A 23,252-nucleotide genomic window follows, 5' to 3' on the forward strand; every position below is an offset into this window, starting at 1 on the left:
CCCCTCGGTGCCCGGGCAGAGCTTGGAGGCTAGAACAGCTCACGCTGCAAAGTCTCTGTGCACTGATTTCCCCCCAGCTTGTTCCACTTTTAAAAATAGCTAATGAGGAAATTAATTTTGTCACCCAGATGTATTCAGTAAAAACATGTCAGGGAAAGACAATTAACCTCTGCACCAGTAAATCCTTCCCAAATTAATGGAGTTAATATCTGTAGATGCTGAGACCTTCAGCCGGGGAGAGGGGCCACACTAGCAGAGCTCCTTCCAGGCGGAGAAGGAGAGACGCCAAAAAGAGAAGCGGGGAGAGAGAGACACAGAGAGACTGACACAGAGAGACATGTACACACACAGAGACAGAGATGGAGAGACAGACGCAGACAGAGAGAGACAGAGAGAGAGACACAGAGAAAAGTATATATTAAGAGAAAGAATGGGGGTGGGGATAAGCAGACAGGAAGGAATGGCAGAGCAAGACAGACAGACAGAATGAAGGAGAGAGGCGGGAGCATGTGTTTAGAGGGAACAGGGCTGTAATATTTTCCGAGAATTTCCAATTATTCCAGGTATTCGGTTGCAGTAGGTTTGGGGGCAGGAGAAGACTCGACAAGCGAAAGCACAGAATGAAAGGAGTTGGGGTTGTTCACATGTGGATTTTCCAGCCCACTTGGAGGCAGGCTTCTCTCCGCTTGAAGGTTCTGGATTCTTTTTCTCATCAGAGGCATCCAGGGAGCCCCGAGCCATGGGAAGTGGCCGGCCAGCTGGAGGGGGCTAGGCGGTTGCTGCCCGTCTTCCTCCTGTGTTTCCCTGGGGGGGTCGCCTGGCTGGAGACACGGTCAGGTATAACCTCCCCGCCAGTGCGAGCCCTCCTTTATCTCCTCCCCTTTCACCTGGAGGCACCAGGCCAAAGATGACAGCCCCTTGGAAGAGGTCAGCCTCTGCCCTAGTTAGATCTTTTCATCCCAGGCTGGGACTGGAGAGCAAGGACAGGAGACGTTATGCCAAGGAGAGGGACAGGTCGGGGGGGCAGGCAGGCTGGCACTCACGTGGGCAGGGGTCAGCACAGCCGGACCCTTGAGCTCTTGCCCTCTGTGGTCTCGGCCCCCATTTGAGGGGCACCAGCTCCGGAAGCAAATCCCGACTTGGCACTCCTGGAACTCGGATTGAGATGGAATCTTCTTTGGGGACTTTGGGCTGTCGGAGAGAACGGGGAGAAGGGCTGAGGGGCCATGTGAGCTCTCGGGGTCCTGCCGTCTCTAAGGCTTAAGTCTGGGCCCTGCGCCCGAGGTGCTGACAGGCAGGGGACACCGTGCAACCCAGCCCGCACAGTTTTCCCAGAGGGCGGGACTGGGCCATCGGACACCAGCCAAAGACGCTGCTTTGCTCTCGTCCATTAAAAGACCCTTTCTTCATTAATTCCTTCCACCTGTGTGACCTGCAAACAGGCCATGGAGCATTCATGACTCCAATCCTGTCAAATCACTGCTTCTGGGGAGCAGAAGCCCGGACCGGGGTGGGGAGGAGCCTTTCTAACGGGAGGCAAAGGGAAAGGGAGAGATGCGTGGGACTGTGCTCCTTTCCAGAAAACCCAGGGGTGGTGACAGTGACCAGCCAAAGGCAGGGCCCCAAAGGCCCAGCTGGGCTGCCATTTCGGAAAGCTGAGGGGGCCGGAGGGAGCCTTCGGGGTGTGGAGACGGCCGGCCAGGAGGGGGGCCGGGGACAGGGAGGCCTGCCCGCTCCTTTCTACACTTGGGAAAGAGCCGGCCAAGTCGTTCTCACCGCGGGCACAGACAGCAGAGAGCTAGACCTTAGGTATCTGGAGTTGGATTTCTCACTAATCTAATCTTCCCAGGCCACTGTGACAAGCTTGCAGATTGCAGGGAAGTGACAGATGTCACCTATCTTGAGCTCCCGCTAGGCTGTTGCTCTCCTCTGCGTGACATTCCTTCCCCCGCCCCAGAAAATGGGGGGTCTTTGTCCAGATCTCTGAGTCCTAAGCTGCGTGGACCAGGGCCTCTGAGGGCCAGCCACGCACAGGGCTCAGAGGGACCTCTCAGGGCTCTGGCCCCCCCGATGGTGTCACCCAGGACAGGAACCTCGTTGGGTTTCGCTGAGGACCCCGGTGTCGGTGGGCTGGGCTCGGGTTGGGGCGGGGCAAAGGTTCTGTCTGAGTCCGCGCTGGCCGAGGAGGCGTGGTGAGAGACAGAGGTGAGCAGGCTGAGGGCCCCGCCCACCTTCCCGTGCCGGTGCTGAGCTGGGCTGCAGGTCATCTTATTCTGTCACCAAAGATGAGGGTCTGGCACCATGTGGAGAAAGGAACCCAGGGATGCCCCTGACTTTTATACTGGGCTCTGTGCTGACCCCATGCCCCCCACCCTCAAATCCCTGTCCCCAGAGAGCAGTAAAGGCAGAATTAGGACGGGAGGGGAGTCTGGGGGGTGATGAGACTTTGTGTAGGTGTTACATCTGCAGGCACATGCGGGCTTTTACAGGGTGAGGGCTCCTCTCTCCTCTGCTCTGGACAGAATACGGGGGACAGGCTCGGGCTGCCACTTGCAGGGCTGGGGTAGAGGTAAGGAAAAGGACTTGGCCGGCAGGGGTTAGCTCTGCAGAGGCTCTGAGAGTCGGGCAGGTGCTGCTTTGTAGCCGTGATCCATCCTGAAGGGAGGGGTCCATGACACTGAGGGCATCACCCGGGACTCCCACAGGTTTGAATTCCAGCCCCGTCACGGGGCCAGTCTAAATCCCAGTTTCCCCATCTGTGCATTAACACAGCCGTGTCAGCCTCATGGAATCAGAGGGAATAACGCGCGTAAAACATGTTTTTAGTGCAGAGACGCCAAGTGAACGCTCCTGGCCAGCGCACATGCGTGTACCTGAGTAAAGGCTCTGGTCCAGGTGAACTGTCGCGTGTTCTGGGTGCTCACGCACTCCCCCCCTGCACCTTCCTGACGAGCAAGTCCATCTGGCTTGGGCTGAATTGCTGGAGCCCAGGGCACAGAGGACAGCCTGCTGAGATCCCTCCCGGTCACCTTCCCCTGTCTCCAGATCTGTCTCACCCTCGTGAACAGGATGAGAGGATTTCTCACAGAGTGGGGGGAGAAAGGGGAGCAGCTGCATTGACAGTAACCAGCAAAGCGGCCTCCGTGGTCTGAGATCCCCTCCTCCGAGGGTAGCTCGGACAGCATCCCCAGGTGCTCCAGGGAGAGAGGTTTCACTGACCCCTCAGTTCATCAGACTGCTCAGAGGGCGCTGGGGGCTCAGGGAGTTTCTGGCGCAGCGGCTGCAGGCCTGGGCTCCTGCTAACCCCCAAATCCCTCAGCAGGAGCCATCGTGCCTCTTCCTCCCCCTCCCCCTCCCTCCGGGCTGGCCTGGCTCTGTAGGGGGTGGAATACATGCAGGGCAGTTACAAAAGGGAAAACAGTGGGGAAGTGGCAGAAGGTGAAGAAATCTCACGGCTCTGGCAGCTGGGGCTCTAGTTCCCGATTCTCCTGCTGAGATAGTGCCGAGGGCCCCGGCCTCTGGCTCCCCTTCCACCCGGTTGAGCCCATGATACCCGTGACTCAGCTCCTCCCACGGGGGTGACCACGGTCAGGGGTCAGTTGCATTGCCAGGCCGGTCTGGACTGGATGTCTCCTAGTCCGGGAGGTCAAGAGACAAGTGACAGGCCAAAGTTCACAGGGTCAGCAGTGCCACTGACATCCAGTCCAGATGCAGCCTGGTGCCCAGCTCTGCTCTCCACAGGGGCCCAGAACTAGGCCCCTCTGTGGCCACGTGACCTTGGCAAAGTCCTTCATCTCTAGACCTCCAGTTTCCTCAGCTGTAAACTAGGTGTCATCATAGCTCTCAGGTTGCCATAACAAAATACCCCAGACCGGGGGGTTTGAATGACACAGATGTACCCTCTCACAGCTCTGGAGGCTGGATCTGAGGTCGGGGTATCGGCAGGGCTGGTTCCTGCTGAGGCTGGTGAGGGAGAATCTGTTGCCGGTCTCTCCCCCAGCTGCTGGAGGTTCGCTGAGCACTTGTGCCAGGCTCTGCTGCACAGCTTTTACACGTACCCCAGCCGCCCCTCACAGCCTGGCACCCTGGACCTGCCTCCGCGTGTTGGCTATTGGTCCTTCCTTGATGCTGACTGGCCTCCTGCACCAGAGCCAGATGCTCGCTCTGAGCCTCCAGCCCAGGGCCCTGGTGCCTAGCCCCGTGCCAGCCCCAGCGGGACCCTGCCCGCCCATCCCCAGACTATTGATTGCTTGCTCCTGTGCCACCGCCTGAGTGGAGGTGTGCTTTGGGCAGGGCTGGGGGTCTGAGGTCGCTGAGGCTAGGTGTGGGGTGGGCTGATGCAGCTCTGGGGCGCTCCGTTCAGGGAGCCCAGGGGTGGCCAGAGTGCCCTTGGCCGGGGGGGCCCAGCAAGGTACGGCTGGTGTACGGGTGGCCCGGCGTGAGGATGGGAGGCAAGTCCACCGTCGGGGATCACCTCACAGGGGCCTCACCGCACGGACTGTGTTTCTCACCGCCAGGTGTTTACGGAATCAGGACTGAGGCCGACACCATGGCTGAAGGCCCTATGTCCCCCCCCCCAAGAGCCTCCGTGGGAGGGCCACATGCTCCCCAGATTTGCCCCTGTGGGTGGGACCCATGAGGCTTCGCTTCGGGGTTATTCCCTGATTCAAGTCTGCTTCTCGGGGAGTTGACTCCCCACAGGGAAATGTCACACTAAGAGAAGTGTTAGTCCAACAGGATTTGGTACCAGAACTTTGTTGAATGTCATAAATACTTTCATAAGTGCCCCTCTGCGTATTGAATAGACGCTTATCAGACCTTAATGTGATCCAGTTAAAATACAGAATCTGACTCAGTAGGCCTGATGTGGGGCCTGGGATCCTGCATTTCTAAAAAGCTTTTGGAGATGCACATCCTGCTTTGGGTAGTAAGTGACTAGACCAGTATGTCCTGAGAGTTTTGCTCTCCGGACAGCTTTATACTCTTAAAAATGACTGAGGACCCCAAAGAGCTTTTGTTTATGTAGGTTATATCTGTTGCTATTTACTGCATTAGAAATTATAATTGACAAATGAAAAAATTATTAATTCATTAAAAAATAACACTAATAAAACCATTACATATTACCTTAAATAACGATTTTATAAAATAAACTATATATTCTTTCGAAAACAAAAAGTAGTAGAAAGAATGGCAATAGTTTATGTTTTTGCTCTTTAATGTCTGATGTAACAGAAGATGCTGGATTCTCTGTCTCTGCGTTTAATCTACTGCAACATATTTTGTTGGTTGAAAAAAATCCAGTCTCAGACAATACGTAGTTAGTATTTTAATGTCTTTTTTCAGATAGATATATATTTTTTGATACTGCGCTAAAGCTCTGCAAGTGATAGTTTCTGAAAAAGTTAATTGCGATGCGTGTTCACTGTTACTCTAAAGTCTGTTAGTCTACCTGTTTCTTGGCGTGGACCTTTTGCTCATGCGTGATTTTGCATTGTCATTTGGAGAAATACTGGCTTACTGAATTATGAAGACCTCGCAGATTTGGCACATTTTATTAGGCAACATCCAGAAACCACCATTCACTAATTTACCATCAACCTCAACAGAAAAGTCTTGGAAATCTCTCCCTTGACTCTTCTTACGTCAGGTATGGGACCCAGTGTGAAGCAGCGGGGACGCAGAGCTAAGGGGTCTAGCCGTTGTCCTGCAGGACACTGGGAGACATAGCGGCACTTCTAAGTGGGAAAGTGTGCGGTCAGGAGTGTGTTTTGGGAAGCTCACTCTGAGAGCAGTTTGGAGGATGAATCTGGGAGTAGCAGTGAGAGGGGAGGACAGAGATCCAGTTGAGAGGCTGTAGCCTAAAGCCAGGAGAGAGTGGACGATGGCTGGCAGTGGCAGTGGCCCCAGGGGAGGGGAAGACCTGCGTACCAAGATGAAGGAGGCAGACTCTCCAGGACCAGGCAACAGACTGGACGGGGGGTTGAGAGCAGAGTGGTGGGGAGAGTCCAGCATGGTGCTCTGGTCTCTGGCTGGGATGCTTGCATGTATGCAGAGACCCTTCCCCAGGATGGAAGGCACAGGGTTGGGGGAGGAGAGGTGACCTTGGGGGGCAAAGGGCTTTGAACCCAGGTCTTTGAAGATCAAAGTTCTTAATTATCTCCATTCAAATATCCTGAAGCTAATGGTATGGGAGTGAGCACCCTGTCCCTGGAGGTAATCAAGCCGAGTCTGGTGGCCTCTCATTGGGGCGTGTTTAGAGGGCTTCCTGTCCTGAGAGGGAAGGTAGAGGGTGTTTTAGTTAGCTCAGGCTGCCGTAACAAATTACTAAAGGTGAGGTGGCTTAAACAACAGAAATTCTCACAGCTCTGGAGGCTGGAAGTCCCAGATCTGGAACAGGTCTGGCACGGGCAGGTTCTGGTGAGAACACAGAGAGAGAGCTCTGGTCTCTCTTCTTATAAGGCCACCGATCCTATTGGATAAGGACCCCACCCTTATGATCTCAATGAACCTTTTTTTCAACTTTTTAAAGAAATTGAGGTGTAGCTGATTTCCAATATCATATCTAAGTTTCAGGTGTACAACATAGTGCTTCACAATTTTTAAAGATTATACTCCATTGATAGTTATTAACAAATATTGGCTCTATCCCCTTTGCTGTACAATTGATCCTTGTGGCTTATTAACCCTAACTTCCATTACGGTCACACTGGGGGTTAGGGCTTCAACATCACACAGGAGAAGCCTACATGGTTCCCACTGCCCTGTGGCCATGCTCACGCTGACCTCCTGGCTGACTCTGAGGAAGGGGAAAGAACTAGCAGCACACCCTGGGCTATACCTGGCCCTGAACTTGATCACAGCCCTGCAGGGCCCAGGACTTGCGTGCAGAATGAAAGGCCCACCTGTGTGCCGGCTGCCTCTGCCTGTGCCACGTGGCATTTGGTCGTCCCGTGGAAGTCACTTTGGAGCCAAGCAGCTGAGGCATCTAATTAGTCCTGCTCTCCAGCTGACAAGTGTCAGCTCCTCTGATGAAAGGACAGGTTCCTCCCAAGTGCTTCCTTCTGGCAAAGCTAAATATTAATTATCTCCCTTTATTTGATGATTATTCACGGGCACTGATGTCACCACATCATGGAGTGAGAAGTCAGTGCCAGGAGAGATGAAAAAGTGGGTAAATCGTAGTGAGCTGCCCAGCGACCCTGAAACATGGGAGAGATTGTCGTTGCCCGGGGAGCAGGGGCCCCTTTGTTCCGAGCTGTGCCTCTGAGCTGTGCCCGGTGCACGAGCTGCCGTCCCAGGTGGAGTTTCGGGCTGGAAGGGAAGGGAAGCTCTGCCCAGCCAGGCAGCTCAGGATAGAGATGCTCCCTTAGAACCAGAGTCAGAGATGTGTCATACATGCCAGACCCAAGAAGATGCTGGTGCGCTCCAGGTGGTCCTGGTTGAGCAAACGTCCACAGGGAACCCAGGGAGCTCCAGGCAATAGGTCAGCCCTGGAGGTGGAGGACAGGGTCAGGAGATGTGGCCTGATGTGTGTGCGGGTCTAGTTTTAAAACTGGACACTGGGAGTTCATGTCAGCAAACTACGTCTATGGGTGTGTGTGTGTGTGTGTGTGTGTGTGTGTGTGCATTTTGCACATTGGTGGCAGCCCCCAAACTGACAGAGAGTAAGAAGAATAGTGCACGGCGATGATGAAAATCCATTTTTTTTAACATCTTTATTGGGGTATAATTGCTTTACAATGGTGTGTTAGTTTCTGCTGTATAACAAAGTGAATCAGCTATACATATACATATGTTCCCATATCTCTTCCCTCTTGCGTCTCCCTCCCTCCCACCCTCCCTATCCCACCCCTCCAGGCGGTCACAAAGCACCGAGCTGAGCTCCCTGTGCTATGCGGCTACTTCCCACTAGCTATCTACCTTACGTTTGGTAGTGTCTATATGTCCATGCCTCTCTCCCGCTTTGTCACAGCTCACCTTGCCCCTCCCCACATCCTCAAGTCCGTTCTCCAGTAGGTCTGTGTCTTTATTCCTGTCTTACCCCTGGGCTCTTCATGAAAATCCATGTTTCAAATGACCCCCCTTCTTGGCACACGGGGTTTGCTAAACGCCGGCTCGTTGGGCTGGGCCTGTTGGACGCCCTCGACTCTGGTTTCCTTCCGAGGCCACTGAAGGGAAGGGGCCCGTGTGAAGCCTGGATCTTCCAGCGTGGCAGGCGGAGAGTGAGTTCCAGCATCCTACGTGTTTCTAAGTACTGGAGGAGCGGGTCTGTAATTGTCATATGGGGTCATCTTAATTAGAATGACATAAAATAATGTCTAGCTAGGCATCATCCTATCTTTTAGAGACTTGTCACAGATTCAAATGGGAAAACTTTCAGCTTCTCGGTGGTGAACTTTGAAATTCTCAGTTGGTGTTCTTTTTCTCTCTGTCCCCTTGGCAAGTGGCAGGGCAGACCAGCTGCTGGCCTGCAGTGGGTGCTCAAGCCTGTGTGCTGGCCCTCCTTGGTACCATCTGCACACAGAGGAGAGGCAGGGCTGGAGGTGGTCCAGGGGGGAGCCAGGAGGGCTTTGGAGGCAGGGCAAGGCTCCCCCACTTTGCTCTCAGGGACCCTCCTTTTCCCAGGAGAGAGTGTCGCAGAGGATGAAAGAGCCACAGTAGGGACCAGGACAGCTGGGCTTAACCGCAGACAGCCTTCAAGGACCTGTGAATGCCGCTGTTTCTCTGACCCTCTGTTTCTCCATCTGTGAAATGGAGCCGGTCTGGGAGTGGAGGTTGAAGAGCGAGGTCAGAACAGAGCGATGGTTTGTAAAGTTTCAAGAAATCTCTTCATTCCTTAAGGTAGACCAAAGGGTTTTGCTGCTGAAACCAAATAATAAAGTTTCCCCTGGTTTGTAGATGCAGTGACATCAATACTAATGGCAAAGGACCGCAGTTCCCCACTTGCTTTGGGGTCACTTGTCCTGAGTGTCGCACTGGCACCGTCTGAGCCCCCAGACGGGGGGCTTGAAGGAGACACAGCCTTTCCCAGGCCTTGCCATCCCATCCTACTGAGCCCCGGGCACCTCCAGCCAGGCTGCCACGTTGGCTCTCCCACCAGTGGCCCCTGGCCAGCTGGTCACAGCGTCTGCTGGCCCGCTCCTTTGATCCTGCCCCTCTCCAAGAGTGACAGAGCCCTCCCTGTGTCCCCCAAGCTGCCACGTTCAACTGGCTTCTTGGAGGCTGATGACAGGGCCAGGGGAGGCTCCGTGCTGTAGCTGCTAGTCCCCCCGTCCCGTGCTGGCCAGTCTACTTCTGTCCGGCGTCCTCGTGTCAAGCCGAGTGTCCTACACTTCCTTCCCTCCTCACCCCGTCCCTGCCTTTGAGACCTGAACGGAGCCCTTCACGCCTCACTCTGAAGAATCTGCATTTGGGGTATTTCACCTTTGAGGGCTTCCCCCCAATAATGGGGAATTTCTCACCTCACATTTGCATGAATAAAAGGCTCACGTAAGGGAAGTTCTTTCCAGAGGACAGAGTTCTCTCAGAAGGCAAAAACCAGACAGACTAACTGAAAACCAAACTCACCTACTTTGTGTTAGGTTTTCGTACAGAATAGGACGTTCTCAGTTTTAAGTTTCTCTTCCATCACGTTTAAATTGTGGCAAAATACACGTAACATGAAACGTGCCACCTTCACCATTTTTAAGTTTCTTTTCCATAACTTTTAATACTTCGTAACTCGTTACCACCTGACAGCACTGCCTTCTTCTATGAGGGGGAACAGAACGACAAGCTCTACGAATCTGTGCTTCTCCAGAAAGCACTGGTCCCTAGGGGTCGCCATCCCCGGCCGCTCTGGACTTGGGCCAGGTTGGATGACCACCCTGGCGTCCTCCACTTATCAGCTCTGTGATTTTGGACAAGTTCTTTGGTTTTCCTGTCCGTAAAATGTTAAGTAGTGAGACTTGCCCTGGGGAGAGAGAGTAGATTAAGATAATACTGCTCAGGAGGCACCCAGCGCCCATGGGCCGGGAAAGCTACTGCCCTCGGGTGGTCACCAGCAGCTGCTAACCAAGCGGGAAGCCCTGAACAGGCCGAATCCTGTCAGAGCAGGTTAAAAAAGGGAAGGCAACTCCAGTAAGGGAGAAACTGGAGGGAAACGACCCAGGCCTGAAGCCGATCACTGACCTCCCGCTTTGTAAAGTTGATACGGATTATCCATTTCCTCTTTGTGGCTTCACTTAATGGGAAAGTCCCTGCAGGTGTGAGCTGGGACTTACAAAGGACGCTGGGAGATAGTAGCCCTGGAAAAATAATTCCACCTATAAACACCTGTGTTAACAAGTGCTGTATTTGTCCAGCTAGTTTCTTTTTCAAATACTGTTTACACACACCTATTCTCTTACCCCGCTCAGGTGTGTGTTGCGTGGCGTCTAGGGACCCGCTGGCTCGGGGCCAGCCTGCACGTCGGAAATGCTTCCCCTCTTCGCCCGGCCAGCCCGGGTCTTCCCGGGGCCTGCTGTCGCGTTAGTGCTCCTGGGGTGACCTCTGGGAGCTTAGCCACGTCAGGTCGGAGACCTCAGTGTGGAAGGAAGGGCCGACTGGGGGCCCCTGGGGGGACAGTGACCCCAGCTGGACGAAAGAGGATACCTGCTCTTTTCCTAGCTGGCCCAGGTCACTTTGTATTTTCACACCGAGAGGAAATTTGAACCCTTCAAGCCCCTGATTACAACAGCCTTCCAGGACTCACTCGGGGTGATGGGGGGCAGGGGTGGGAGCTGCCAGGGATCCAACAATGAGACCTTTAGAGGCCTGTGGGCAGAGGAGGAAATGTGTTTTTGCTCTGTGAGAACCCCAGAATTTGTTCAGAATTCCATCTGCTTCCATGGAAGCCCTTCGGACTTAATTCACGTCTTACCCTGGCGAGTGGTTTCACCCCCATCTGCATGGGACACTCACCAGGACCTTGTGAATGTCCGAGGTTCAGGCCTCAGGCCCAGGGACTCTGGTTTACTTGACCCGACATGGTCCAGCATGTTAGAATCCCCAGATCTGTCTCATGCATGGTGAGTTCAGCACAGCTTCTCCGGTAGGGTCGCCAGACAACTCTGCATGTTTGTTCACTATAAACCTTTCACGTAGAATAACTGTGCATTTACAGAGAAATTGCAAGGATGCACAGAGAATTCCTGCACCCACTCACCTGTCCCCCTCTTGCTAGCAGCTGGCAGAGATGTAGTCATTTGTCTCAACTAAGGCACTGGTGTCTGCCCATCACAATTAACTAGCCTCCATGAGTTACTGGGGTTTTACCAGTTTTTCCCAAGTCCTTTTTCTGTCCCAGGGTCCCCTCCAGGATCCCTCCTTACATTTAACTGTTACGTCTCTGCGGCCTCCTCTGGCCTGGGCCGGTTTCTCAGACCCTCCTTGTGGATGACCTCGATGGTTTTGAGGGCAGGTGTTTTGTAGACCCCACACTCTGGGCTTGGAAGCTGTTTTTCTCATGCTGAGACTGGGGGGTATGGGTTTTGGAAGGAAGACCACAGAGGCGAAGTGCTGTATTCATCTTGTCATATGACTCATCACTGCCGATGCCGGCCTTGATCACCTGGGTGACTGAGGCAGTGTCCGCCAAGGTTCTCCATGGTAAAGTCACTCCCCTTCCCATACTGTCGTCTTCGGAGGCAAGTCGCAGAGCAGAGCCCACGCCAGTGCGGGAGGGTGGTCCCCCTCCACCTGTTGGAGGGGGTGGTGTCTACATAAAGTCTGTGGAATTCTTCTGTCAGGGCGAATGGCCTCTTCTCCCCATTATTTATTTTTTCAGTTATTTGTTTATCTTGGTGTGGACTCTGTGCTTTTTAAACTTTGGGTTATAACGCAATACTACGTTACTTATTTTGTTACTCACATCCATCCAGCTTTGGGCAGTGGGAGCTCTTGCAGGATGGCTTCTGCCTCCCTCTGAAATGCCCCATCCTTTTGGTTTTCAGGTACTTCCTTACTTAAGAAGAAAAGCACGGCTTTACGGACACCTGCTGGCTTGTTTTAGGCTCTTTATTTGCATTTTCATTGTTTAATCATAACCACTCATTTCTTTCCTTAACACACTCTCTCTTCCTCTCCGACCCACAGTTGTCACTCTTGTCCCAGGAGTGGCATCACAGGGCGGTAGAAGGAGCCAGGATGGAGAGTCGGGCGTGCCGAGTTCCTGCCCAGGTTCTGCTTCTCACCGGATGTGTGACCTAGAGCAAGCGCTTCCACCTCCATCAGCCTCGAGTCTCGGGTCTGTGAGAGGCAGACAGCACTGAGTATCTCGAAGGAGGGCTGTGAGCCTTACAGACCAGTGTGGACGGTGCCTGCTACACGGGAGGTGCTCATACAAGCAGCTTTGCCCTTCCTGCCCCTGGCTCTGTTGCTAAGTGACTGTCACCTTTTTGACCTCTTTGGTCCTCAGTTTCCTTGTCTGTAAAATCAAGGGACTGGACCAGATGGTCTTGGAAGTGCCCCTGCTGCCACCTCGATGTTCCGCGTGGGCCCAGATGCAGCCGGCTGGTGGGGATGGTTGATGGGGGGAGAGGGCTGGAGAGGGGTCAGCAAGCATGGCGCTGGGAGCCCAGCAACCAGGCCCAAGACCGGCCCCAGCCTCCTACTGGAATCAGCTTTGCAAATCTGCCAATCAAAGAAGGTGGCTTTTTGCCCTAGAAGACAAACTTTTATACTGAGAATGTAACCTGCATGTCTGGGCTGCACCCCTGCTGCCCCCTGCCACCCTCTAACGCGTTTCAGCTCTGGGCATGTCCCGGCTGGCCGGGCACAGGCTGGAGATCACAAACCAATCTGATCTGATAGAATGCGAAACACGTTTGCGGTCACTGGTGTGCATTTCGTACGTTCTTGGGTATCTGGTCTCCCATCGCTGCGCGTCCCTTTCCACCCAGCAGTGGTATTTGTCAGCTTCTTTCGACAAGTGGGATTTGGGTTGGGGTGTGAGGTTGGGTTTCTGGTGTGAATTTCTGAGGCTGGTTACAGGTGCTGAAACCAGGGCCAGGGCCTGGCTGGAAGTGGGGTGTGGCTGTTCACTGTGTTTCCTGTGGGAGCCGGGCCTCAGGCACCCATGTGGGCCAGTTTACCAGAGCAGGAAAGGGGCAGGTGGGGAGGACGGGCTCTGGAAATGGCTCGGGGGGCACAGGGCTAGGAGAGCAGACCCAGGTGCCCGCAGCTCGTCTGCTCTAGCACGGGCTGGGGACGGATGGGGGCTGGGCTGGAGGGAGGCCTGCTCAGGGCAAGCCTGGGTTTCAGTCCCAGAGGAAGAAAGCTAAAGATATTTACCCAAACTGGGTCACAGGTTAGTGGGAGGCCAGGGCTCTGGCCAAGGCCGTGGATGTCCCACAGGATTCAGGCCTGGGCAGGGGGGTGAACGAAGAAAAAGTGGAATCTGAGTGTGAACCCTTGGTGATGGGCTGGGAGGGCAAGGGGGACTCAGAAAGTCCAGTCAAGGGAGTCAGTGGCAGCATGGACAGGATCCACTGCACAAATCACTATAGATGTGTGCCACAGGCACATAGAGATCCACCTACTAAGATGTTTGTGGAAGCATTGCTTGTAATAGGATAAAAATGAAACAACAAAAATGTCCATTAGCAGGGGATCAGGGTTTATCTGTAATATATATTTATACAGTGAGATATTCTGGGGATATTGAAAAGAATAAGGTAGGCCTGTAGGAATCAATGAACTAACACCAGCAGGGGAAAAAAATACAGGTTTATTTTTCTCATGTAATCCCACATCTGGAGGGAAGCAGCTACTGCTTACCAAGGTTGTCAGGGACCCAGTTTCTTTCTTTCCCACGCCACCTTCATGAAAGGTGTTGGCTTTTAGATCCTTACATTTATTTCCTCATGGTCCCCAAATGGCTGCTGCAGCTCCGAAGATCACATCTAAGTAAAAGGAATGAGGAAGGAGGACTGGTCAGTGCCAGACACAGTTGTCTTTTTTTAAATATGGAAATTGAGAGCTTCCCAGACGTCACCTGACTCCTCCTTTCCCAGCATGGGCAATCTTGCCCCCATATCTCATTGTCCAGGACAGAGTCTCACCTGTACACTCCCAGCTGCAGGGAAGGCTGGGAAAGTATCTGGCTTTCTAGCCACAATAGCAAGGAAAGAGAGTCTGAAAATGCTGTCCAGTTAGCCAGCAAATAGCATTTGCCCAGTGCCTGTAAAGGACTCCATGGGAAGGGTCTCCAGGGGGCTTTTGATAGTAATTGCCTCTGGGGAACAGGATGTGGGATCTTACAGGGGAGAGCAGCTCGCTTTTTTTAAAATTGCGTAACCTTTCCTGCTCTGACCTTTTTTTTTTTTCTTTGCGGTACGCGGGCCTCTCACTGTTGTGGCCTCTCCCGTTGCGGAGCACAGGCTCTGGACGCGCAGGCTCAGCGGCCATGGCCCATGGGTCTAGCCGCTCCACGGCCTGTGAGATCTTCCTGGACTGGGGCACGAACCTGTGTCCCCTGCATCGGCAGGCGGACTCTCAACCACTGCGCCACCAAGGAAGCCCCTGCTCTGACCTTTTGGTTACCATGTGTATATGTGACTTTTTTCCATTAAAAAATTTAGTTAATTAAAATCAAATTAAAGCAGAGTGAAATGCAGGGGATGCAATATGCCGGATGAGAGAGTTGATTCAGGAGACAGAATCTGGGTAGAGCCCTGGGGCTTCTGTTTGTGGGGGAGCATGGCCATTTATGGGGTACCTGTGGCCGAGTCTAAGGGTGAGAGCTGACGATGGGTGTGTGGGAAGACCCTAGCGCTTGGCATCTGAGGAGGTTGAGGTTGGGGGCGGGGCTCCCCCAGGTCAGCACCAGCAGTTGGGAGAGAAGGGAGGCAGGGGCAGGGAGCTGGGAGAGCTGGCTCTCCCCATCTTTTGAACATTTACTTGGTGAGTGTTCATGATTTTCTTGCTGCCTCTTCTTCCAGAGGGCAGCGTTGAAGCTGACATCTCAGGAGAAACCCTCCCTGCCCTGCTATAAAAATGGACGTCCCTGCCCTGCTATAGAAACAGACGTATGTTTCTAATTCTGCTCACCAACTGGACATGGGTCTTTGACATCACAACCTGAAACAGAAATGAGATGAGGATTGGAATCAGTCCTTGAATCAGATGACTAGGATCAGATTGGAAGAGCACAAGGGAACATGTGATTTTGCTTTTCCTGAGGGTGACCTCGCTTATGGTGGGCAGGAAGGCATTTGTCCCACTGTACATGGTGAAGAAAGGGGTGTCCAGAGAGGAGCGGAGGCCAGTTGGCCCCGTCGACGCCACCCAAGTCTTTCCCTACCCGGTGAGTGATCTGAAATGACCCCCTGGGGAGACACATCATGGCCAGACTCAGGAAAGGATCAGAGAATGGGAGACTCTTAAAAATTGGAAGACTCTTTAAAATAGACCTGAAGGATTCTGCAGAAGAAAATGGTCCCCTGGCTCTCCATCAATCAATCTACACGAGGTTCTTCTCTGTTAAAGTCTAAGGTGGGATATACTTTAAGTTTGCTCTACTAAAATTCTCTTTAGTAGAGCGTCGGCCTGTATTAGTGTGTATCTGATTTGCTAGCATGTGCACGAGAAAGCCCAGCAACACGTGAATCCTGATGTGCGTGAATACAAAAGCCAACAGGGGGCAGTGCTCCAGTGCCTCCCTGACAACTTACGGGAACTGATGGTGGAGTCCAGAAAGGACTTATAGAAACGTGTAGATTTTTCAGGTAGCTATTCCTGAAACTCACAACGTATACCAATCGCCTGTTTCTGAGAACCTAAGGGTAGATGTATCCGTCAGAGCTCATTGCAGGAAGCAGAAACTGCTCTAGGTATGTTAAGCAGAAAGGGTCTTAATACAGGGAATTTGGTCTTTACAAAACAGATGGAAGGGCTGAAGGAGCAGATTCTAGGCTGGAACACTGGAACGATTCCTATAAGAATGCAGAGCTGGCCACCGGGAGAGCTGCTGCCTCTGAGGCTTCCCCCCAAGTGGGGCTGGAGTAGGGTGCTGCAGAAGCATCTACTTCTACTAAAGAAAAGCCGCCCGAAGCCGCAATCCAGGGGTTAGGAAGCCAGGTCAAGACACCAGGAGCTGGAGAATAGAATGGAATAGGATTTTGCTGTTGGAAACCCCCACGTCACCGAGGCTCAACGCACTGCAACAGCAGTCGAGTTCTGCAGGCAGAGGGCATCTGCCTCACTTCTACCTTCTAAAGGTGTCATTTGGTGCAAGCTAATTTGCATCCAGAGCCCTAGCTGCAAGGGGGCCTGGGAAATGCTTCCAACTCTTGCATCGGATGAAAGAAGAGGTCACATGGGCCATTCCAGAGAGTCTGGCTCATGGGCATTGCCAACGGGTGCTGGATGGCTAACGTGGATTCGTGCAATATCGCTCCTTCGGGAAAAGTCTGAGTCAGAAACATGTTCCGCTTTGGGTGGGTAAGTTATAGAAATCAACCATTTCTCCCAATTTCCACGTGTGATCCTAGAGGCTTCTGGTCTCAGCTCTATGATATTTTGAAATGTGGCCTTGAACAAGCATCAGTTGCCCCAGTTGTGAAATGAGGGTGTGTGACAAGCTCGAAGGTGGCATCTAGCTTTGGGGTGGTTTCTCGCAGTATTATTTAGCTCAGGCTTTGGGTCTTGAGTCGCGCAAGTCTTATGAGCCCTTCTGTGAACAGCGACCTTTTGTTCCTGGGTTTTCCAGACTTCAAGTGCACTTCAGTGGGGGAGGTTTCTGAGAGCTCTTGAAGATCAAAGTAAATTAGGAAGAAGAAAACTTGTGGAAATCTTGGTAAAACCCAAGCAACAGTGGATTGTTGCCTGAGCAACGATGTCGGGGAAGGTCCTGTTTCATTTGCTGTACCCAGCGGTGGCCTCCTTTTGCAGATGGGAAACTATGGCTTGCTCAACTCTATGACATTAGGTATGATGCTTTATCCACCACATGACAGGGGTGGGACTGAGGGGAGAGCACGTGTCCCAGTGCTTTGGTCCTGTGATGTGTGCCCTCGACCAGTGATAGTCAAGGGCATCGTCCCCTTGGAAGTCCACACCAGTGCCCTGCTGGGCTCCCTGGTATCAAATGGAGAATAGAGTGGGGAATCCAGGGTTTAGTGTGGGGTCCTCTCTGCCTGTCTACCCGCGGGCTCCAGTGGCATGCTAGAAAATGTTTAACGACTGCCCGAAAGAAAGACAAAATAAAATAGCCCACGTCTGCCCATTTCTGTGGTGTAAATACTCTCACCAGGCCGAGTCCAAGCTACCAACGAGACATCACCGAGTACACATTTGGGAAGAGATGCTCATGGTGGCCACAGCGATGCGGTGAGGGCTGGCTCTGCACACACTGGCTTGGGTGGTCCACCGCCTTACTGATGGGTGACGTGCCCCATCATTCATGAGACAGGTGTGGGGGGGTGACTGACCAGCCTGAGGATCGTGGAGACCAAGGGAAACAGGGGCTGTGGGATTCAGGGGTCCTACCCCGAGGAGGCATTGACGTCACCCTGAGGTGGAGATGCTCTTAAGCCACATGTGCTGACTGCTCTCCAGACGGGACGGTTTTAGGGTGTCACCCTAACCACTTCCTAACCAGCACCAGCGACCTCGGGGACTCATCCAAGGTCAAACAGCTAGTGACTGCCCATCCGAGGCTCTTGTCTCAGCTCTGTGAATAAGCTCTCACTTCTCAGAGCCTCAGAGGGCGTGATGTTCCGCAGCTCTCCTCCCCCAGTGGGCCAGAGGGACAAGAAGGGGTGCTGGCCTGAGGCCTGGAGAGGAGCCCAGACTCCCAGGCTGCGTGGAGTCATCCCTCCCCCACCACTGGAAGCTCACTCTCCCTCACGGGTGGCCTGGTCTCCCCCTCCCTTCCCTTCTGCTTGATCTAGGATGGAGATGGTGTCCAGGGCGTGCAGGGAACATTCAGGGGTGGCCCTTGGAGTTCTGGAGAAGCACCACAGACACCCCTCCCACCAGCGTGGCTGAGACAGGCTGGCCCTGGGCAACAGAGGAAGCCTGAGGAGGAAGCAGGGTGGCCCACGGCCTCGGGCTTCCGGCACCAGTCCTGAAGGACTCCAACAGGAAGTGACTCTTCACCACAGTGGGACCCCTGGATGCCCTTTGGAGCTAATCCCCAGCTCGCCCTTTAAAAAATTAAAACACAGTCCTAGAAAGGAAAACAGCACACTGATAAAAGTACAGATGCCAGAGCCCCGTTGGCTGGATTTGACCCCAGGTCACACCAATTCCCAGCTGTGTGACGTTAATCACGTTTCTTCTCTCCAGCTCAGTTCCTTCATCTACAAATTGCTAATAGTTCTGGTCACTAGAACCTACCTTGGGAGGTTGTTGTGAGGACTGAGTGATTCTAGATACTTTAATGTTTTCCTGGCATATGTACCGTCCCTGGAACATGATAGGATATCAGTCAATGTAAGTTATTTAGTATTATTTATATTAAAGTTGGTGGTCTCTGAATACTGAGGTCCCTTTAAGTCTTTGGGGAGTTTGGCTGGTTGGGAGGGAGAATTTGTGCTTGTAATTCTGCTCCCGGCCAGTGTCCTCCAGGTTAGCCCTGTGCAGGCAGCGAGGGGTAGAGATGCCTGCTTAGTGGCAGTCGTGGTGCGTCCTTCTACCCCAGGCTCCCTGATCTCAATCTCTAAGCCTCTTGCCCCATCGCACCCTTGGGAATATTGCCTCTATGACCACCGAGGTGCATGGACTGTCTGGAGGAAGATGCCGAGGGGCAGAAGGACTCAGGTGGGCCTCAGTTCCACTGGATGTGGAATTCCAGATCTGCCACTTCCAAGCTCTGTAACCTCGACCAGGTTGCTTCCCCTCTCTGAGCCTTGACTTCCAATCTGCCGCAGTTGAACTATAGTTACTGATACTGATGGTGAGAAAGTAGGAGGCACAGTTGTCAATATTGAAGGAGATCATGGGAATGTACCAGGTCCGGGGTGGAAACACAGCCTTTCACACCCTAGTGCCAAGCACTGTGTTACATGGTTGAGGGCACTCTGTCACTTCATCCTCATAACAGCCGAGGGGGAGTCACAGGTCTCAGCGCCCCAGTGTACAGATGATCGACGGAGGCCGAGGGCCGGCCAACCTGCCCAGAGGCTGCAGAGCCAGGCGTCAGCCAAGTGGGTCAGCTGCGCTTCCCTCTGAGGCTGTAGGGAGGTTCTGCCGCCTCCTACTGTGTGTTTCCTTTCTTTCTGCCGCTTTTGAGGAACTCGGCCCAAGAACCACCAGCCACAGAGCTGAATGGGCCCTTTCTTCCCTGAGGACACCTGGATGGAGGGTGGGGCATTGGAGGTGGCAGAGTGACAGCAGGTGTGGAATGGTTTCTGTTTGCCTCTTGGTGCTCAAGTGCTTCCTCTGATAACATTCACGGAGAGCAGCGCTGCTGGATGGGGCTGCCCACCCTGAGGCTGGAAGTGTCTGGCTGGGGACGGGGTGCGGGGTGGGAGAGGCGGGGGGAGAGGGGGGAGCTGGAGGATGGAGGTGAGGAGGGGGGATGGTGGGGAGGACAGCAGAGACTGCCCAGGGCCTGAGCACACTGTTCCTGAAGGCGTTCAGAAAGTCTAGCTTCCTCCAGGCTGAGGAGTTCCGGAGGCATTTGCAATGTAAAGGGCGGCCATCCTCCATGACGCAGGGGATGAGATACCATCAGAACAAGAATATATTTAGAAGACAGGAAATGAGCCCTCCAGCCTGCCCTTGACTTTACACCGGGCGTTTTCGCCTTGTGAGCCCCCAGCTCCCAGCCGACCGAGAGGCTGCAGGGTGATGCGAGAGGAAATCGCTCCGGTCTTCCCGCCGCGACGTCCTTTTCTTCTCCCTCTCTCTCTCTCTGTGTCTCTGTCTCTGTCTCTGTCTCTCCTCGCAGGCTTTGCTGGGGTTGTCCCAGAGTGATGGGGAGAAGTGACATTTCGCTAGGAACTGAGTCATTTTGCTGGATTTTTTTGAGCCATGTCCCTGATTAGTAAACCTGTCTCAAAAATGGGAAAATGCACAGGGCTATTTTTAAGTGTTCTCAGCATCAGTGTTCCTAATTCCTAGAACAGACATCAGCGTCTTCCTCTTCTCAAGTGTAGATAAACACTGAGCAGCTGCGTGACCTTTGGCAAATGAGACTTGCCGAGTGTCAGTTTGCTCATCTGTGAAGTGGGCTAACGCACAGGGGGAAGGACAGGCCGACTGACTGGGTGCATTCCACCGCACCCACCCCCAGCGTGCGGTGCCTGTGGGCATTCAGTGTGTTCAAAGTTCCTCTTGTTATTTTTATAAGATTGACTTGTCCACGACCAGCATGGGGACTGGGTGATTTCACCCATGTGCTAAACACAGGTGTGTCTATCAGGTTGGACTCCACCTTTGGTTGGCTAATGGGAGAAAAAAACTGAAACTCGCACTTAAATTATCAGGCAGGGGAAGACCTGGCAACTTCTGTCCAGTAAATAAACATTTGCCAGGGTCCTCTGTGCTATCCTGTGAGGGCATCTAGAGAGACAGCGAGAAATGTGACACTGGCCGGGGTCGAGACAGACACACATGATTACAAGGGGGCACCTCACTCAGCTCGGGGACTGTGGGGACGGCTTCTGTGCAGAACCCATTGTCCATGACTGTCCCAGGACACTGGGATGCGGTGGTGTTACAAAACCTTGGACAGCTGATGGGGGAGATTTTATAGGTATGCTTTGTGCAGACGCGTCCCCTCAGAATAAGCTGTGTGCAATAGGTTACATTCCAAGAGAAACACATGTATGCGTCTCATAGAAACACCAGCTCCTCTCAGTAAAGTGTCCCCTGTGCGCCGGACACACTGCTCGGGGCTTGGCATGGCTCTCTTTCATCTCACAACAGCTCTGTGGGGTCACCGCTGTGACGGTCTCCAGCTTACGCGTGGGGCCAGACCCTCGCCCCAGGTCTTACAGCCGAGAGAGGGTGGAGCTGGGATTTGAACAGAGATCTCAGTGCCCCTTCAAGTTATCAAGGTCCACACGTGCGTGAAACCTTCCTGACCTCGACCTGATCTGACGCCATGGAGAGACATGATTTTGCTGTGGTCACTTATGGCTCCAAGAACATTGCCCCTTTGCTGACAATAGTTTCTCCTGAGTGGGATTCTCCGGGGACCCCTGGAGAACAGAGCTCTCCTCTCTCTTTGCTATCTGCCGTCAACATTTCTGAATGGAGGTCAGCAGACAGTAGGGTCTGCTGATTCTGTAGCAGCTGCTTCTGTTACCTCAGAGCCCATGAGGTCTCCTGTGCCCCGTGTGGTCACCAGGGGCTCAGGCCAAGGCCAGAAGACAGCAGAAGATGTACCAGCCTTGGCGTGAGGGGCGGAGAACTCCAACAGCCAACATGAGGCCCACGTGGGGAGCCCGTGCAGAGACAGAGGGGGATTAATGTTGTCGTGGAATGTTCTGTGTGCTGAAAGAAAATAGTTTTAAGAAACTTTAGCAGGTTTTTTCCTCCTCTTGCAATATAACTCAATGTGTCATATTACATGAATTTATATTATATGTGAAATATAATACACGATTAGTTATATATTGCATGATTGGTGTCTTGGTTAATTTCCAGGCATACAGCTTTCTTACCAGGGGTCAGAGTTGAACTCAGATTAGTCCATGGAGCTACTGGTTAGCGTTTCTCATAAGTCTGGGGCTGGGGAACATGGAAGTTACTGTTGGAAAGAATCATAGGTGAGCCTCGACGTTGAGGAATTAGCAATTTGGACGACAGTCAGCCTCCGTATTCTTGGGTTCTGCATCCAAGGATTCAACCAACCTCGAACTGAAAAAATAAATTCCAGAAAGTTTCAACAAGCGAAACTTGAATTTGCCACGGCTCGAATTTGACACAGCGTTTGCATTGTATTAGGATTATAAGTGAGCTAGGGATGATTTAAATAACTGAATCACTTTGCTATACAGCAGAAATTAACAGGACATTGTAAATCAACTATACTTCAATAAAATAAATTTTTAAAAAGTATATGGGAGGATGTGCATAGGTTATATGCAAGTACTACACCATTGTACAGGGGACTCGAGCATACAAGAATTTCGGAACCAATCCGCCAAAGATACCGAGGGGATGCCTGTATCTTTGAATGGCTCGGAAAGTCCAGATGCAATGGTCTGAAGGCTGTTGACACACAGCATCTGGGCTGGGAGGCTGGTGTGCTGGTAAGAAGGGCCGGGACAGCTGACTTGGGCCTCTCGGTGCAGCTTGGTGTCCCATGTGGGAAGTGAGGAAAATCACATTTCTCTGTTAAGAAAAAAAAAATCCAGCACAGAAAGTCAGCTGCTAGGGCGCTGATAAGGGACACAGAGCGGTGACGGTTGTCCTCCAGGTGAGAGTCACCGTGCAGGCTTCAGAGCGGGATGGTTGCAAGGCGATAGCAGGGTGAGAGATCTGGGGACTCTGTGGAATTTCCCATGTGCCCCGAGGCCCATTACGTCATCGGAGGATCCCCAGTGGCTGCCTGGGTCTCAGGAGATGGGGCAGAGGGTCAATGCAGAAGGCTGCCCTCGCTGGCTAGGCTCTGGGTTTGCTCTCCTTCCGTGCTCTGTAGCTGAGTGAGGGTCCTGAAACCCAGGGTCCCTTAGAGCACTCCGAGGGGACTGACGGAGACCCCGAGGCCCACTCTGATGTTTTGGGGGTTTTCTGGAACCCGGCTGGACACGCCACATCTGGTGGTGGGTAACATGGGGAGTGCCCAGACGTTGGAGTTAGACCTGAATTCTCGTTCTAGCTGTGTGGCCTCAGACAAGTCATTTCACCTCTGAGAGCTTCGATTTTATTGTCTTTCCAACGGGGATAATAATATTTATTATCGTAGTGCAGGGAGGTGTAAACGAAACGAGATATTTACGTAAAGCACTCAGCACGGTACCTGGCATACAGAAGGTATTTGATAAACAGAAACTATTATTAATGAAACACAGTAGTCTGGGATTTGGCTTCTTTAAGAAAGCTGTCTTGGAGAGATTTTTACATCCCACTGCACTGTGCTAAAGAGACAAGTAAATGCCTGTTTACATAAGAACCTAAACCCTCTTATTCTAACCGTGGCACCTATATTTATGCTTTCGGTTTTAGCTGTTCATATGTTTAAAAGCGGCACACACTTCCGGATTATGCTAATATACCTAGGAGTTTACCAATCGCACTGACTGCTCTAACCATCTATTTGAACTACATTGTGC

Source organism: Globicephala melas, chromosome 12 (genome assembly GCF_963455315.2).
Source record: "Globicephala melas chromosome 12, mGloMel1.2, whole genome shotgun sequence".
Classification (NCBI taxonomy): Eukaryota; Metazoa; Chordata; class Mammalia; order Artiodactyla; family Delphinidae; genus Globicephala; species Globicephala melas.